The sequence below is a fragment of the Crocodylus siamensis genome, chromosome 3 (assembly GCF_052110815.1).
Source record: "Crocodylus siamensis isolate JL-2025a chromosome 3, ASM5211081v1, whole genome shotgun sequence".
NCBI lineage: Eukaryota > Metazoa > Chordata > Crocodylia > Crocodylidae > Crocodylus > Crocodylus siamensis.
This window is the reverse complement of record NC_143397.1, coordinates 19,847,155-19,866,853: the sequence shown is the minus strand read 5'-3', so window position 1 is coordinate 19,866,853 and position 19,699 is coordinate 19,847,155. Positions and strand designations below refer to the sequence as shown.

Sequence of the window (19,699 nt, the reverse complement as noted above, 5' to 3'; positions counted from 1 at the left end):
ACACAGCTTTACCAGCACTTGGGGTGCTCTGGCCAGGTGCCAGATGACAAAGAGGGCCAATGTGGTCCCCATCTTTAAAAAAGGGAAGAGGGAGGACCCAGGCAACTATAGGCCTGTTAGTCTTACTTCAATCCTGAGGAAGCTCTTTGGGAAGATTATCAAGGAGCACATCTGTGACGGGCTAGCAACAGGGATGATGCTCAAAGGCAACCAGCATGGTTTCATTAGGGGCAGATCCTGTCAGACCAACCTGATTGCCTTCTACGATCAGGTCACAAAAATCATTGAATGCAGGTGTCGCAGTGGATATAGTCTTTCTGGACTTCAGGAAGGCCTTTGACACTGTCTCCCAACCCATTTTCATTAAAAAGATAAGTGACTGTGGCATTGATGGATTGCAAATTGGCTGAGGGGTCGTACTCAGAGTGGTGGTGAACAGGTCATTTTCGACCTGGAGGGAAGTGAGCAGTGGAGTCCCCCAGGGTTTGGTCCTTGGGCCAGCACCGTTCAATTTCTTTATTAGCAACTTGGGTGATGGGGTGAAGAGCAGCCTGTTTAAATTTGCAGACGACACCAAGATTTGGGGTAAGGTGGGCATGCTAGAAGGGAAGGACAGATTACAGCAGGACCTGGACAGGTTACAGGGGTGGGCAAATAAAAACAGGATGGGATTCAATACTGACAAGTATAGGGTGCTGCACTTGGGCAGTAGGAATCAGCAGCATACCTATAGGCTGGGGAACTCCCTTCTCGAAAGCAAGGTGGCAGAAAGAGATCTTGGAGTCATTATTGACTCCAAGATGAACATGGGCCGACAATGCAAGAACACGGTCAGTAGGGCTAACCGTACCTTGTCATGCATCCACAGATGCATCACAAGCAGGGCCAAGGAGGTGATCCTCCCCTTCTATGAGGCAAGGGTCAGGCCACAGCTGGAGTACTGCGTCCAGTTCTGGGCACCGCACTTCAGGAGGGATGTGGACAACATGGAGAGGGTCCAGAGGAGGCCACTCGCATGATCAGGGGGCAGCAGGGCAGACCCTATGAGGAGAGGCTACAGGACCTTAACTTGTTCAGCCTTTGCAAGAGAAGGCTGAAGGGGGACCTGGTGGCCATCTATAAACTTTCTAGAGGGGGAACAGCGGGGAATGGGAAAGACCTTGTTCCCCCGAGCGCCTCCCAGAGTAACAAGGAATAACAGCCATAAGTTGCTAGAGAGTAGGTTTAGACTAGACATTAGAAGGCACTACTTCACAGTCAGGGTGGCTAGGATCTGGACCAACTTCCCAGGGAAGTAGTGATGGCTCCTACCCTGGAGGTCTTTAAGAGGAGGCTTGACATTTACCTGGCTGGGGTCATTTGAGCCCAGTTCTCTCTCCTGCCCAGGGCAGGTGGTTTGACAAGAAGATCTACCAGGTCCCTTCCGACCTTACATCTATGAATCTATGAAAACAGGCAATCAATAAAAGTGTTGAAATGTAGTGAGGAAGAAGTTATAGAACAAATAGCTTCTTCTGTGTACCTCAAAACTTGACCACTGCTGACAGTTCCAGCTAGGGCCAAGATGCAAAAAGAAATGCACTTCACTAACATCTGCTGAACAAAAATTGATAAAATTCCACACGAAGAAAAATGTTGCTTTTTTTATCCAAGTGCAATTGTAATCAATTCTGCATATTAACAGTATTAACTATGGAATGGAAGGAAATGCATTAAATGAAACCAAAATAAGGAGGCTGGAGGCAACATAGGTGAGACTTCTTCAAAAAGTAGGTGCAAAGTAGACTGATCTTAAGACTAAAAGAAGGCAGGAGACTGAGATTTATATCAACGAAGAGGGCTGATCTACAACAAAAAGGATTGCAATGGTGGGGAGAGAAAACAGATGATGGGAAACCAAAGAAAATCCTGCACATGCAAGCAAGGCCCACCTGATCAAGAGGCTGACTGCTGACTAGATGGCTGAATCATACATATATGATCAAGCTGGGCTCAATGAAGCAAGAAATGTTGTATAGGAAAAAGACCTGCAGAAGAATAAACAGTAACACAGTTCCTTGATTCATATTCTTCCTTGTCATGCTCAAAGATGAAAAAGATACTTATTTTAGGATTATAAGGATAAGAGAAGTTTCAGTTATGGTTCTGTATATATGAGCAGAGCCACTACATGCATAATGCTGAGGCAAGTATGAAGAATAAAGCTCAGAAAGAAAATATGTATTGCTATACAAAACTCTGTTACATAAAATGAACCATTAATGCTGGTGTGGTAATCTGGGATAGCAGTAGGTAAAGATCCACGTGCCCTCCCCCCACCCCCACTGCTGTATTTACTCACATGCCATGTACACCTTTCCCACAAGAATCAGCATTCCAAGATTGATCCCAATGTCTTAAGCAGGGAAACTCATTTCTGTGCTGGAACAGAAGTATAGGAATACTGTATTGGCTGCCACTAGATCTGCTTCTCTCCACGACCACAGAGAGGGAAGGGCAGAGTACCGTCTGCAGCATCACAGTTAGTTTCAGCCCTTTCACAGCAGCTGCCAAACTGGCACTAGGCAAAACTGCTGCTAAATTGGCAGCATCTTTGAAAGGGTTAAACCAGCATTTTTGGCTAAACAGCAGTCAAGATTCACCCTTCCCAAAACAAGGCATGTGCCTCATTTGGGGGTAGGTGGTAATCAGGAAAATATGTCATGCTTTACACATAAGTACGAATTGCATTGCTCAACACATGTCTATACAGTAGAGTACGTAGACAATAAGAAATCACTTTCTCCTGTTGAGACTTGTTCTTTCAATCATTCAAAATGGTGACACAAGTTGAGTTTCTACCATAGAAACAGAAGGGGGGACGGGAATGGATTAGTTATAAAATGTCTGCCCACAGCATCCCAAGTGAATCAACAAAGCTTAATCTAATCCATCAAGAAATGACTTGAACAAACCTGAAGAGAATGTCAGAGCATGCACAGATTAACAAAATTTTGCAACATGTGATAAGAGACCTTGTGAGCAAGAACAAATAGAATCCAGGCTAAGAATAGTGCCTAAATAAGTCTCTGTTTACAACACTTAAATGAAAGAGGGACCGTCAAGGGCTCTGGAAAACAGCACCAGAAAAAGCTTTGAGATGTTGAGTAACCTTGTTCCAAAGCTTTAGAAACCCCTAACATATGCATCGTTATCTTGTTTCTTATAGTTCCTCCAAATCTCACATTAATTGTTTTTTTTCCTCTTTTAGTTTAAACCTTTGACCCTAGAGCTGTACAAATATATGTCTAGCTTTCATTTAAAAAAAAGGCAAGTCTTTATCCCTTGCAGCTGTAAAAAAAAAGAGAAAATATGAACCGCTGAAAGGCTCCAAAACACAAGGACACCCCCCCCCCCACACACACACACACACAAATTGTATTCATTTCAGATCTTGTAGAGGTAAGCCAAGCGGGGGAAATACTGCTTTTGCTATCTGGGTCACCCAAGGCCAGCATTCTGTTTATTAAGTTCGTCTTGAAATACTTCGTATGTCAGCTGTTATCTCCTGTCACCTTCTACCTATAAGAGTGATCTCATTTTAAAAAAAAAAGGAAACATATCTAGAAGGACAGAGGAATGAGAGCAGACATGTGAGAAAGCAAGAAGAATAACAAGCCCTAAGCAGCTTTTTTTTTAAAAAAATGCTGCAGCTACCTCCCCAAAATAAAATTTAGTATCACTTATGCAAGCGAGTTCATACCAAGCCTGTCATCTGAAAGGGAACTTCACCTATCAAAACAGCATTATTACTTCAAAAGAAAACTGAAGTCTTAAGCGTGACTGCCAATTTGGTTTTGATAGCAGTGCAGACATATTCCTTTGTGCTCCCCTACACCTCCACCCCCTTCTCTGTCTTCTCCTGCACGCATGAAAGCAACTTAGCCAGCAGCTCCAGGCATTCTGGCTAGTGCGAGACCAGTGTGCTGTACTCAGAGATGGGGGCAGAAAGGGATTCCCTGAAGTGACATCCCAGGTTCACTTCTCAGAAACTTGACGTGATACCTGCTTCAGGTTACAACCTGGGTGGTTTTCTGATTTCGCCTTTAGGCCATTTTTCATCAAAGAATAGGGATTTCAAGTTCCCTTCTACTCACTCAGATGCACACTTCTCTGCTTATTCCAGAAAAACCTAAATAACATTTAAATAGGGCACGTGACAGTTAACTTCAGGTTTCTGCTCAGAGACATTGAGTAATTTGTCCCCTTCTCCTAGACACTCTCCAATCTCTCACCTGCAATTCCCCATGCTCCAATTCTGGGGGGTTACCAATGGGAAAGGGGGGTCATGTTTCCTTTTTAAAAAGTGGTTTCAGTTCCTCAGATTGGGCCTTTGGTATCACTAAAACTCTTTGCCAGCCTCTTGATTTCTACATGCAGATTATGTGCAGAGAAAGTAAGAGACAAGGCCAACCTCCTTGCTTATATTTTGCTAGTAAGCCAGTGCAGCCCCTCTACAAGGGATAAACAGAAGTGGAAGTGGGGTGGCATGGGACACAGGGGAACTCATGGATTCTGGCCTTGGCATTCACAGAGTCCTTTCAGAGCCAGGGCGAGCAAATATTTTGGCAGAAAGGCCACTTAAGGAGTTGTGGGGAGCTGTCGAGGATCACATGCACAAAATCTTTTAGAAGATATAATTTTAACAAATTATAGATCAAAAAAATCATACTACAAACAAACATGAACTATATTTTAATTTGATTTTTAAAAAATGTTTGTCCAGATTTATGTTTTTGTTAGTACAGTAAAAGCTTGCATTAACCGGCACCTTACAAGCCGGTAAGTTCTATTAACCGGCATGCGGGCTTGTAAGGTAAAGTGAAACCGAAAGTACCCGCTGTGGCACTTCCAGTTCTCCAAGCCCCGACAGCCCCGGGGCAAAGCAGCCTGCGCTGCCAAGCCCCCATGGTCTGCAGCACAGCAGGGCCCGCGGGAGGGTCGGCAATGCCCCGGGAGGGGTGGTGACACCCCGGATGCAGCAGGAGAAACAGCAGCCCGAACAGGCAAAGATGCCTGTGCTATTGCCTATGCTCCATTAACTGGCGTATTTTGTTATCCAGCATTCCCCATTCCCAGGGGATGCCAAATAACAGAGTTTTTACTGTAGTGTATATAGAGGCAATTGCATAATAGCTCAAAATAAAGTCTTGCTCTTTTATATCGTGGGGGAGGGGTATAAGGCTGGTGCACATGTGTATGGGGGGCTGCCTGCACTCTAGGTCCCAGGAGCCAACTGGGGGTGTAGAGGAGGGGGTGGGGCATGTGCAGCAAAGCTCACCCAGACGGTGCAAATGTGGTCCCAGCCTGCAGCTCCACGTGGGGCTGAGACCCACCCGCTCCTGCTGGGGCAGCCCATGCCATGCTCCCACCTATGCCTGCTTGCCCCAGCCCCAGCCTTGACCAGTGTGCACAACTTCCCAGTGGGGCTGCTCCCACTGCAGCTGCAGCAGCTGGGTGCTGCTCAGCTTCTTCCACCTCCAGCAGCTCTACCTCCTTCTGCCTCTGCTGGGCTGCTCCAGGCAGCAGGTAATGAAGGGAAGGGTGCCAGCCATGAGGGTACATGCTGGACACCACCAGGCAGGCACGAAGCTGCAGCCAGGCTGCTCCTGCCTCAGCACACAAAGCTCCAGCTCCCAGATACCTTCTACTGACTCTACTGGGGCTGTCAGACACAGGCAGGAGTGCAGCACGGGCTGCCCCACGTGGAGTGCTGCCGAGACAGCCGTGGGCCGATTCCAGTCAACTGGTGGGCGCCCGCCTGCAGGCTGTATCCAATCAGTTGGCAAGCTGGCTCTGGCCCATGGGCCATATTTTGCCCAACCTTGCTTTAGAGCCTTAATGAAGTCACTTAGCCTTCCAGTGTTTGTTCCTTCCATGTGTAAAGGGAAGATAATATTCACTGTCACCCACTGCCTGTAGAGGACCAATTCAAGTACTTAACATTCACCAGACCTGCTTTAAAGATTTATTCAGTATGCCTCTCTGAAGCATCAGCCCTATCTGTAGTGATACGACCATGCAAGCTGATTGTATTTAGCAGGAAAGGAAGCTCCTTGAAACAAATATTTTACGGAATGATTTAACCACAAATTTCATTTTTGTTTTTGGGGTGGATCTCATGCGTGTGTGTGGAGGAGGGTAAAACTAAAAGAAACGAGGGAAGCAGACACACCAAACATTTACCATTTTGAAGGTACTATTAGTGAACTTTTAAAAATTGCTACAAGGCAAGTTTAAAAATTTAGTGGACAAAGTAAAAACGACAGGTTAAACATAGCAGCTTATCGAGACCAAATACCTATCAAAAACAACCCATTATGTCACTGTGAGCATTTCCTATGTTGGGCTGCACAAAACAATACAAAGAGTCAGTCACAGGCTTAGTTCAGGAAGTATCATCTCAAACATTTCACATCATTTTATCCATTATACTTTGCGCTTTCCATTCAGTGGAATTAATTTGGAGAACAAACTGTATCTCCTCATGCGTATGCGTGTGTCAGAGGACATGCATATGGGTACTTCCAGAATAGAAACAAGGCAGATTTTGTTCTTACTGTTACGCAAGTCTCAGATATTATGGCTAAAGAAGAGTCAAAATAATAAAGAAACAGTTACTTTCTGGAAGGAAATAAATAAATAAATAAAATGCCCTTACCTTATTCTTCACTTATCATTCAAATCAGCAATTCACTGTATCCAAGAGTTTTAAAAACTCCCTACAACATTAACATAAATCTGGACTCTGTCTTATTTTCCTCTCAGTCTCCCAGTTTCCAAAGGAAGCTCATACCTCAGCTGGCGCTTCCAGATATTTAGCAAGGCTTTAACATAACTTAGAGTTATTCAAAAAGCTGATAACTATAATGATGACTCACATCAAAGACAGCTGCAAACAAATGCCTGTGGGTAAAGGAGGGAGTTAAGAAAATATATGCATCAAACTCCACCTACAGTGTCTCCACCCTCCAAGGCTGTTGTTTTAAAATGCTGTGTTCTAATAAATAGTACAAACCCCTGCGTCGTATTTGTCTATTCTTTCCACCACAGAAATACTTCAAGAGCACAAGAAAGGTACAGATGTCTTGGGGGCCAGGGGAGAGCAGGGGCGGGGGGGAAGTTACAACAACATTTCATCTTTCAGCTTCTTTCCCTCTCACTTCGACTGATAAGAGCTTTAAAAATGTATGTAATTTTACTCTGGAAATTTTTAAAAAGCCGTAAGCCTAAAGGTGAACTAAAAATGAACCTTCTTGCTCAGAAAACAAGTGCCTTTGCCTAGAGAGTTAAGTTTTCCCTGTGTCATTTCAGCCCACTGCTTCTTCGTAAGTGTTAATTACTGTGGAATTTTAACAACAAGTGAAAGAAAAGATAAGCAAGCTAAGGAGCGCTAGGCAGACAAGGTTCTTTGCGTAGATGCGATATCTTTTGTTAGACCAACTATGTCTTCAGACGAAGACAGCTATAACCAACAACCCTAAGAAACACTAGTAATTTTGGGATCAGATACAGTCAAACATAGTGACTCTGGATAACACCTGTGTTACTGGGTAGTGGGTTACAGTTGTTGTAACAGACCCTAAAATGCCAGCTGAATTATGAATGGGTCTGTTAAACTTTAAACAAATGGACCAGAGTTAGTCACTAGTCTGTGGGCAGGGAAAACAGATGTTTGAGCTTCAGAAACTGTAGACGAGCAATGAAAAGACTGAATCCACCTATCCAACCTAGCTGAATAGTTCAAGAGCATGAGATGAGAGTTCAAGTCTTTCCACACTACTTAGGGCCACATCCAGACAAGCGTGGATGTTTGATTCCCCAGGACTACTGGCAAGGGCACCCCCACTCTGCAAGGTACCAGTACAGGAAACGCCCAAATGTGTGGTGCACAGCTGCACTCATCTGGACTCACCCTAGTTGTCCAGACAGAGGAGAATCTAGAACACTAGAAGAGTTAAATGTGTATTTAAAGGGTGACCTACAGAGATCATCTAGTGTATCATTTATCTGTATAAGTCAATATGGCTAAGAAATTCACATGGTTCAAAAAAAGGGGACAATATATGGAAATACGAATATACCGCCAGGCCCCATCCCCTGCCTGCTCCCCCAGCCCCGTCAACGGTTGCCCTGCTTGGCCCCAGCGTCCTGGCACTTAAAAAACAAACAAACAAACAAACAAGTCCTGCACTCCCCGGTCAACATTTAAGACAGACTAGTTCTGGTGAGGTACTAGAACACAAAGTTCACTTTTTCCTAAAATATTTAGGGGCTAATACTATACACACATACCTGCACACTCTAGCATGTGCTTCATTACGAAGAAGCCCTAATGATGCTTACTCATTTTGCTGAGGCAGTCAGCTCAAAAAGAGAAATGGAGTGTCATCCTACCTCCCCACATAAGCAACATGCCATCAGCAATTTTACAAGGGAAAAAAATCTGAACATAATTCCTTAATTAATCTCGCCAGTGGAACGGTGTGGAATGCTGACAAGAGGGATCCAAAGTCTGTCTGAAATCATCTCACACAGGGGCAACAGTGCATGCTGAATTTTTTCCTACTGTACAAAGAGATATTTCATGTGCTAATACCAATTATCATCGGAACACATGAAAGGAATTGGAGGGGAAATAAAATAGCAGAGATATGAAATAAAGAAAACTCAAGGCCATTAAACAAGTATGTTCTCACCAGTCTCACCTTTATCACTTATCACATAAGAACCAAAAGATTTATTAAAAAAACAATTCTTAAAACTCTGTAGCCTGGTTTTCTTTGCCTTGAGACCCTTAAATCTTTTTGAGCCAAGCCTTCAACATGTATGCATGCTACCATTTAAAAATCAATAATGCTACCCTGATTTCCACTATCAGAGAATCTGGCCCTGGACTGTTTTAAAACCATCTCTACTCATCCTGTCTCAAAATCCCAAGTATGTACACTTTTGGTTCTGAACACTAAATTTTATGGCTACCTGCCCACAAGAGTATGTCATGGAAAGCTTCTATAGGACTCAATCAAGGGCAAAATGACAGACAAGTAAGTGAATGAAAAATCTCTGCAATTACACATAATGTCTCTCGTTCTCCTGCCCAAAACCTGCGGCTGCTCTCCAAGGACACACCACAACTAGCTGTGCAGGAGCTCCATGCTTGCTCCACTGTTCCTCTAAGTTTCTATCACTATAACGTTTTCACAATACGTTTCCACGATGCCAAGCTACCACCAATGGACACTTGTCCCATTCCCACAGCTCTTCCTGGCAAAAATTAGTTGAGCTTTAACTAGTAGAGATTCCGCATGAGGAAGACTGGAAGGAAAAGCATTATCCCTTCTCCTTTTCTATCTCCCTCTCCTCCCACTCTGGGGAAGTTTCCATGTAAGGGTTTAGAATATGTCACAGAGGAAACACTGTGCCTTCTACATTTTCACAGGGTTTCACAGTTTGAAGCAAAGACACGGGATTCAGAGTATCTTAGACTCACCATGCATCACAGAGCTAAATAAAATATTTTTCTGCAGGAACAGGCTGTAGACTGAATGATCATTATGAGTGATGAGATGAGACATTAAGGTCAAGAATATCTGTGAAGACAAATTTGTTATAGAGATATCAGCTGTAGTATTGGGAATATCATGGCAGGCGAGGATGGACTGTAATGAAGAAAGAAGATTAGTTCTCAACCTGAAGAGAGAACAATTGATACTTAGGCTTTGAACAGCCATGGGGAACGTAACAGGGCTTCTAAAAGAAAAAGCACATGAAGAAAAGAAAGGATCCAAGTTCAATAGCAATCTAAGTGAGGTAACAAAGATGAATTTTTTCTATTATTTTTCCAGAGTCCAGAACATGAAAAGCTGCTTATTAAAGCCCTAACATTAAAAGGTTCCCAAGTTCTCTAACCTGGGCAACAAAGATTTAGGTTGAAGTGGGGAAATTCCACACCAGGGAAAGCTGTATCTGCAGTCAGAAGAAAAATGTTATTTTGTGCAAACTCCTCAGACAAGAAACCTTCTCGTCAGGCATCTACAGTATGCAGTGCACCATTGACTCGATGATTTAATCGTTGGGTGGGAGGCCACTCCCTTGGCTGGTAGGAGTGCTGCTCACATGTCAGGCACAGATGTGTCTGTACCTGCCAGCTGGGGTATGTGAACTTTCAAAATAATGATGCAGGAGGAAAACCTAAACTCTCAATCAATGAAAACATCCTTTAAAAAAAAACAAACTACCATGTCAAAGGATGCCAGCTGAACGTAAAATGTAGTTTCAGCAGTGGCTAGAAATTCCTATTTCCATCCAAAAATAGAAAATCCTCAAACCACTGTAACCCATACTAGAAGGAGACACAGTTCTTAAAGAGATCTTTCCACAATCACCCATCCTAGCCCTTAAGCAAGCACCAAACCTTGCTAACCTCATCACCAGAAGCAAACTCACTACGACCTAAACCATACCCAATGGATCTGGACCATGCCAGGACAAGAAATGTAAAACCTGCCAACACATCTCCACCACTCCCACAATACCCACACGCCACAACAGAACCATCACCATTCTTGGATCTCACCCCTGCACCTCCAGAAATGTTATACATCTCTTCCAGTACAACAAATGCCCTGATGGAAACTATGTAGGAGAAACCAAGCAGCAACTGCGCACCAGAATGAACACATGCCGGAAATCTATCAAAGACAACAATATCCATCTACCTGTGGGGCCACACTTCTCCCATCTCTCAGTTCTAATCCTCAAAGGGAACTTTAAAAACACCTTTTGTAGACAAACCTATGAACTTCACTTCATAAGTCTGCTGGATACAAAAAATCATGGACTTGATAGACATTTCTATATTCACAGAAATCTAGAGACATAGTTTTATGACACATGACAACCTGCCTGACTCACCAGGTACCTACCTGCCAGACGTGACTTCTTAAACTTCTCTTCCTCCCCCCACCACTTCCTTCCTCCCCTCCTTTTCTGCCCTGTCTCCCTAATTTCCAGCTATTTACTTTTTCACAGACAGCCTCTTTTCTACCTTGAATTACTATTACTGTAGAGACTCCCTTACTCACCTTTGGCTCCCCTCCCCCCCACCGCTTTCCCCTCCTTCCTTCCCTGTTCTACCTTCTGTTTTCCTAATTTCCACCTATTTACATTCTCACTGACCTCCAGTCACACTTTTGGCTTCTCTCATTCCTTGGAGTCTCGAACCAGCAGAGACTCCCAATGCCTGAAGAAGGGTGATTGCACTCAAAAGCTTGCTAAGAACTTTTTCCCAAACTACTCAGCTGGTTTAACAAAAGATGTCACATCTACCCAAAAAAACCTTGCCTTCTTTTAAAATATTCTTCAAGATGTGACAACCCAGGCCTTTGTGACCTGTATGCCAGGCTGGCATCTGACCACCTTTACAAGCCATAGACCAAAACAACCTGGCTTTTGTCTGACATGGGACATGGGCCAGGTGGTTTCAGCAACGCATTGTGACACAGGGCTTGGCCTGTTTACCTGTATCAGACCCAGAAGCTGGAAGCTGTGCCCATGCCACTGCTTCTCCCTACCCCACACCTGCCTCCTAGCTGCCGCATGGGACCAGCTAGAAGCTGCCATGCCCCGCTGAAGCTCTCCACTGGCTGGAAGCTGTGCCCATACCATAGCCTGTGGGAGGAAGGGGAGGAGAGGTGTCCAGGGCAACTGCCTGGCCCTGACACCTGCTGTGGGCCGTATACTTCTGATTCCTGCTCTAGGCTATCTAATGTCATACATTTGAAGCTACTCTTGCATTCTGCTCTGGGAGTAACCCTATTTGAGAAATGTGGCAATGCAACTGTTCAAAAAGCCTCCACCTTCAAAAGTCTGAGATACATATTTCGAGGTGTAACTTTTACAATGACTTAGGAACTACACTGTACTTTCATCCAGTCATGTAACCAAAAGTTTAAGCTCCCTTGATCTTATATAAGCACTCCTGGTAAAATGCTCATTCCTTAAAACACAATAAGCATGTTACTGAGAACTCCTTCTTGGCAGGAAAGGCGATTTCTCATTTGGTTTCCTAGTGGGGAACAACTGTTTATTACTAGGATGTGGTCTGGAAGGTTACATGAGTGCGCTGTTCCCAAAATGGGTTTTGAGATTATAATACATTTCCTTGTATTTTCTTTTATCTCAAATTATTGGTAGTCAGTAACCAACAACTGCATGAACCACAAGTTAGGCTTTTATTTTTTGTTAAATAGAGCCATTACTAAATAATTGATGCTCTGAATACTAAATATTACACCTAAAGAAATTGCAAGTAGCCTAACCAAATGACATTTCATCCTTCTACCAACCAGCCCATGCCCTGTCTCCATATCCTCCTCTTCCCTCAAAAGATCCAGATAAGCTATGCATTTCAGTTCACACTGAAAGCTACCATTTCTCTCTTGGTCATACAAGGCTTATGCTGAGTGCCTATCACTTGCAATACAACTGCTAAAAATTAGTAAGCTAAATGGCAGTGTGATAAGAGACTTGATATTAGCAAGCCCTACCAGGTACCACCTCATACTTGGGGAATCCACCTCCAACTACCATTAAGCTTTAAGGTTTCTTGCAGATGTTAAAAACAAAAAAAACAAAAAACACTTAACCAGGAGCAGCAGCATCGTACTTTGACCCAGCTCCACAGTGTCTCTATAGATCAGGTGCTTCAGCAGGGCTTCTTGGTGCTTTTATCTAATAGCTGAGTCAATCAGCTATTAGATAAAAGCACCAACAGAGTCCCACTAAAGCACCTGATCTATACAGATATCAGGCTGGGTCCAACTAAGGCACTGCCTCTTCTGGACAAGTGCTAGGCTCAGCATGGGAGTGCGCCAAGTTTGAAAGTGCCAGGTTTTGTTTTTTTCTTTAACATCTGCAGCCATCCCGCATGACAAAGCCTTCTGAACTGTGCTGAACAAGGCTCTAGGCTAGTGCTCCTACCCTGTGCCCATACCATGCCCTCACGCAAAGTAGAATCCAATCAAGAATCCCCTCTCGCTACTTAGCAATTCATGACCCTCTGGTCTGGCTGCAAGCAAGCACTCCAGATCATAAACTGAAATGATCAAAAGGACTCATAGCATTGCCTGACCTCTACTCCAACTGTAGTGAATGCTGAAAGTCCTCAAATGAAGCAAGTAACCAGAAAGAATGAAGGAGCCAGAGCACACATCGGTAGCACACGGCAGAATCTGCTCCCCAGCAACTAAATTCTCTCCAGTGGCCCAATCTGTTAGGCTGGTAAGGATTTGACTGAGACCCCATGAGACTGGAAGCTGTCAGTGTCGATATCTTTTTGGAGTGAAACTGTATTAGAAGAGGACAAGCTGCACTGTTACGCTTTTAATATAAAATTACATCAAGAAGAGAGAAATCTGTGAGGGTCAGAGTGGTCAGGGGCCACTAGAAATAGCTTGCAAGGGCAGAGGTTATTCAAGCAATGACTGAAGGGAGCAAGAGCTGGAAAAGCAACAACATGAGGGGACAGATCTGGGAGGGAAAAAAAAAAAACAGCAGTGTGAGCCCTTAACTCATAACTTTTTAATTCCACCTGACAAATTGATGCTTATTGCATTTTAATAAACTAGCCCTTTAAGCTTTCAAGGTCTACTTGATACCTAGCTCTAATTACTTTTTAGGACAAGCAGTCTGCAATATCAACTATCACTGGTAAAATTTGATTTAATTATGTCAAATCTCAAAAGGTACAAGCTATTGTGTGCAACAGACTGCAGCATTACAACAAGCCAGAGGAAAAACTACAATAATGTTTTAATGTAAACTTTGGTATATGTTGTGTGTTAGACACTTCTGAAATCTGTGTAGTTCCTTACGGTTTAAACAGCACAGCTGCACTGCTTCTTTGTTAAGACTGAAGCCTGAAGTTTTACAGAGCTTAACACTGAGTGGCATTCAATCAGACCAGGAAAAATAAACTATCAGAGTTATTAAGCTGTGTTCTAAAGAGTTATTGCCACCTTCAAACAATTAGAAATAACTGTTTGTGTGCTTTTGATGCTTAAAATGTTGCTGCCCTCCACTATACAGAAGTTCTAGGACGTATTGCAGTTGTTTTATAGGCTTTATAAAGTACCGCAAGTACCTCAGCAATGGACAAGGATAGAGATTTAAAGTACATCTACAACATACATCAGCATTAGCCTTCAGGCACTGGAACAGGAAAAACAGAAAAGTTCATGTTACCAGCTATCAGTAACAGAATTTGTGTTTACACTTCATTACAAACTTTTCTGGAAGTGGTACATACATTTGATACAGTTCTTGCTCTATTTTAGGGAGATCCTTGATATCACTTGCTACAAGGAAAATTAAATCCTCACCTCTAGTTTTGGCAAGGAATTTAACATGTTTATTTAAATTTCTAGGCTGTACACAAATTCAAATAAGAACACTGAATTAAAAGATAAGGGAATCTGAATTCCTGGGAAAGCATCCTAAGAAAAATCTATTTGTGCTAGTTCAACCCTGTCATTAGAAAGTTACAGACAAGAAAAACCATCATGTGAACAGAAGATTCTGAGAATCCCTCACCAACTCTCAGTAAGTTTGAGCTGGAGCCTAGAAATGGCTGTTTTTCAGGTACAGATCAATACTTCTCTGGGTGCAAGGAACAGGACAAGAAAGACCAGCCTTAAATTACAACAAGGGGAATGTAGAGAGGACATTATGAAGAACATTCTGACTGTGAGGGTGGTTAACAGGCTACCCAGAAAGGCTGGGAAATCTCCATTCTTGGAAGTTTTTAAGAGCAGGTTAGAGTCTTGACTGAGATGGATTAAACAGGGATGTCTCTGCCTGGAGAAAGAGTTGGACTAGATCAACCTGTGCATTGCAAGAACATATGAAAGGGCCATGAACAAACTTTAAAAAATGGATTAATTTTTTTTTTTTTAAATAGATTCTCCTTTAAAGGAGAAAAACACCTTGCAGGCTGGCAGGGTGTTTGAGGTTTTCATAGATTCATAGATGTTAGGGTCAGAAGGGACCTCAGTAGATTGAGTCCAATCCCCTGCAAAGGCAGGAAAGAGTGCTGGGTTCAGATGACCCCAGCCAGATGCCCATCCAACCTCCTCTTGAAGACCCCCAGGGTAGGGGAGAGCACCACCGCCCTTGTGAGCCTACCCCAAACCAATTGCACATGTCATTAATACCCCCAAAGATGGTGGGAAAGGAGAAATCACACAGGACAGAGCAAATCTCTGCAACAGAGCTGCTGAGTTTTGGTTTTGACCAGAAGAAGGTACATCACTCTCCAAGTAGCAATTCAAGGATTGCACTGATAAATGTGTAGGACTGGTTAACTAATAATCTGAGATGTGTGATGTGCATTTAATAACAGGAACATATTTTGCAGTGCTATCACAATATCTGCAAAAGTAGGAAATAAAAAAAGGAAAAGTATTTTCTTCAAGGATCTGCAAGGATCGCCTTAAAGAAGATAGGAAACAAACACAAGTCATCAGACCAGATAGGGTTCTTTCATTAAAAAGTAGTTAACTCATATCAAAGACCCTCTTACTAAAAAGGGGTTAGAAAAGTTTATGCTAAGCGCAATGAGCAATGGTTAAGCCATTGCAGGTATGCCCATAAACAACGGTACAGGTGCTATTCATGATAACTAAGGATACAGCAATGAGTTAAAGATGGAATTGTGAATGATGGTCATGAAGTGGTACTTCACTCATTCCTGAAATAAGTTTAAATGGGGTTTTTCCCTGTTGAGATTCCCATCACATTCTGCCATCTCAGTCAAATGCACAGCTCAGCAGAAACCCAAAATACACCGGCTGGAAACAGGGTGCGGTGTAGGGTTGAGATCAACAATTCCCCAGAGGACAGTTTCACACCACCCAGTGAGCAATGCTCCACCCAGGGGGAAACTACTTGTAAACCTTTCAGGGTGTAACTGGATCAGGGTCATTAAGAGGTGTGGTCTATGAAAATGGCGTGGGCAGGTGCCTCGATAGCAAGGCAAGAGAAAAATAGTGCATTAAAAACATACACATACACACACATGCACGCTAACACTCTAAACTGGAAACAGAAACAATGGATTTAAATAGGCCAAACAGATCTAAATCAGGGGCATCAAACTCATCCAGCCCCATGAGCTGGAGAAGGGGCACAGGGCTGGATCACAGTCCAGATAAGGTCCACAATCCAGCCTCACACACCAGAAACAAAGCTCTAAATAAGGAATAAGCACCCCACGTCACTATAGAACAAGGCCCACTGCTGCACACCAGACACTATAACCACTGACCACGTAGAAACTGGAACAGACTGAAAGCATCCTGCAAATTCAAACCAAACTACAATGGCAAATACTGTATACTTCCCCTATAAACTTCCTGAATGAATGTACAATTTGCCTAACAGAATAACACAAAGTTCCATTCCCCACCCCCCAAGCTAGTTGCACTGCAATGCATATTGCTTAAATGTAGACATTACTTAAGCATGCACAATCTTAAAATGTAAAATAAATGAGTTCCAGTTAAGTGCATACTAACTGATGTGAGAAATGGCAACAGGGAAACAGTTATCAAAAAGATATTACTAGAACTCTTTAAAATGATAGGAGCTGGTTATTTTATGTTCTAGTCTGAGTATTTCCCATGTTTCTGGGCTTGGCTGCCACACTTCTCCACTTCTGTTACATAACAGGGTGTTGGGTACTGGCTGCAGCCAAGGCTGGGACTCCAAAGCCCCAGGTAGAGTCTCCTGGCTAGAGAGTCTTCTCCCCCCTCTCCAGATCAGACTGATCTCCGTATCTGGCATCAGGAAGGATTGGCCAGATTGTGGGGGTACAGACTGTGGAGGGCTTTTGCCTTCCTCTCTAACAGAGGGCATGGCCCTCTACCTAGGATCTCGAGTGTATGTTAACAAACTTTTATATAAGCAGGGTGTTGGCTGCTGTGGCTCCCCCGCTTTGCCCGTGGCAAGTTACAGTGTTACGTCTTGTATTACGTCAGGATTGTTGGTAGTTTTATGAAGGGTTTAGATTATGGATTGTATTGTATGGTTTGGATAGGGATGATCCTGCCTTAGGCAGGGGGTTGGACTCACTAGATGATCCCTGGAGTCCTTTCCAGCCCTACTTCTCTATGATTTTCAGGGCTGCTCATGCTACAGCCCTGACAGTACTATGGGCCTAATGAGCAGGGATCCTGGTTTTCTCCAATTAAAAAAAATCCCCACTTTTCAGTTTAAAAAAAGTAACTCCAAATTCATTTTAAATCATGAAAAAATGTAGAACACCACTATATATATTAGTGGTGTTTCATTTAAATCACGGAAAAAAATGTGGATTTGGGGTTACTTTTTTTAACTGAAAATTGGGGATTTTTTTAAGTCAGAGAAAACCAGGCTGCCTGCTAATGAGTATGTTTTACATTAAGATTGGATATGTGCATGCTGCAAAGATAGGGAAGCATCTTTCTTTCATCCAAAGGATATGTACTTAAACAGACTGTAGTCTATTTTAAAGAGGTAAGAAACAAAGCAGCCAATTTATTAATTCCTCTTTGGATATATGCATGAAGATGATAATCATAAGGAACTGACCAGAAATCACTAGTTGAATTTGGAAGACTGGGGCTTTTTGCATGACGGTAGAGTTAATTTAATTTGGCGTTTCTGCCAGTGTAAGACTTCCAAGAAAACAGTGTAGTAAACTGATTGGGTACACTGGCTTATTGAGCTAACAATACTGCAGCTGTCCTCTGGCAGGTGAAGAGAAAAGGCTCAGGGTGTGCATGGTTCAGGTGAGTAGGCCAGATTATTTATGATCAAAAGCAAATTTTCATCTTAAAAGTTATTCTAGGTCATAATGGTCTCTAAAATATAAAGACCATCCAACTGGTGCAGCCAGAAAGTGGACTGAGGAAGCACGACATGAGTTCAGTTTCAAAAGAGTATGCATCTCATCGGAGAGATTATTCTCCTCTGTGTAAAAGACTTGAACTATCTTCCCACTACGCAAAATCCTCTATAACAGCATTTCTCAGCCCATGGGTCATGACGCAAAAGTGGGTTGCAAGAATATATGAAAGGGTCACAAACAAACTTAAAAATAGATCAACGAACTTTAAAAATGGATTGTCCTTTAAAGGAAAAAAATGTGGGAAACTGTCACGGGGGCACTCGGGTGCCCCATTCCTAGGAAGAAATTAGGGCAGCTCAGGTGTCTGTTGCTGGGGCAACCACAGCAGGTCACCTGACCAGAAGGGGGCGGGGCCTGGCATTTATAAGCAGCCCAGGCCAAAGCCTAGCTGGCAGTTCCCTTCTGGCAGCCAGAGGAGCAAGAGCTGAGTCAAGCAGACCGACAGAACGAGTAGCGGCATCACGTTGCAGGGTAGAGAGAGCCCTCCCTGGGAGGCTTGGCAGGAGAGACTGGTGGGACTGGGTTGTATGTTATAACCGGTAGGCTTATTGTTCTGTTACAGCCGATTGGCTTATGGTTCTGTGGTGTTATTTGTGTAAAGATGGGAGGACCGGGAGAGGCTGTAGGGGACGGAGGAGGCCTCAATAGGAGCTCCCCAGTGGAGTGTGGGGGTTCCTGGATGCCCTGGGGGGGCACAGCAACTGGTGCCGGAGCTGGCACTGCGGGTGAGCGCCGGAGAGAGGCGCGACGTTGTGGGGTGTCATGACCCCGGCCCCATGGGGGGGCGGTATTCTGCCCAATGGGGCGTAGGCCCCAGAGAGGGCAAGGGGCGTGAGAAGCACCACGTAGGCCCCAGACAGGGCCGAGCGCGTGGGCAGGAGCCCGGACAGGGCTGCGCGTACATTTGACAGGCCCGGAGAGGGCGTGTATACAGTAAGGGCGTGAAGGGTGCGTATACTGGAGAGGCCCTGGAAGAGGGGCGCTTATATTGAAAAGACCCTGGAGAGGGCGTTTACAAGAGAGAAGCCCGGAAAGGGGTGAGAGTGTAAACAGAAGCCCGGGAGGGGCGAGTATATTGAGTGTGCATACTGAGGGACCCCAGAGAGAGGTGGGGTGTGTACTGAGAGACCCCAGGAAGGGGCGAGCATACAGACACGAGAACGTCCGGCACATCTGTGAGGCTTGGGGCGTGCTAAAGGGGAGGTTGGAGGCACGCGTAGCCCCATAAGGCTGGGGTGCACGAGGTCAGTACAATCAGGATAGGGGACAGGAGATACTTGAGCACTGTGTCCAAGGTGACAATAAGGCAGCCTCCATTATAAAAGTATATGACACCAAGACATGGCGGGTGAGAGAGAGGGTGCTGAATCACCTACTTGGCATGGCAGGGGGCGCTAGGGAGATCACGGCCGCTCCTAGGTCCCCGCGTCGTGACAGCAACCATGGCTTTTCCCTTGTAGGCTGGCAGCTCCAGCCTGCGAAGGGCTGCTTGGAGACACATACCACCCTTGGGGGAGGGGGGTATACATATTCCCCTAGTCCCATGCACCCACCCCATGGCCCACACACTGGGGGCAGGGGGCAGCGGGGCTGAAGTGAGGAGCAATAGGTCAGGACTGGCAATTGATGTTTACAAACAGGTCCTGATACAAAAAAAAGTTAAGAACCGCTGCTCTAAAAAACAACCAAAACAACAAAGAGTCACCTGAC

At 44.2% G+C, this 19,699-nt stretch overlaps 1 protein-coding gene across 4 annotated transcripts in view; it reads right to left on the bottom strand.

The window, feature by feature from the left end:
* The window catches only part of NEDD4L (NEDD4 like E3 ubiquitin protein ligase), a 347,734-nt gene that overhangs the window by 223,291 nt on the left and 104,744 nt on the right, over positions 1-19,699 (bottom strand). Inside the window, exon 1 of one of the 4 annotated variants that reach the window (XM_090037861.1) lies at positions 6,701-6,820. The exons of the other annotated variants lie outside the window; for them this stretch is intronic. The gene's annotated coding sequence lies outside the window, so the exon portion shown is untranslated. Of the gene's footprint in view, positions 1-6,700; positions 6,821-19,699 lie in introns of those variants that run through there. 4 annotated transcript variants of the gene reach the window in all.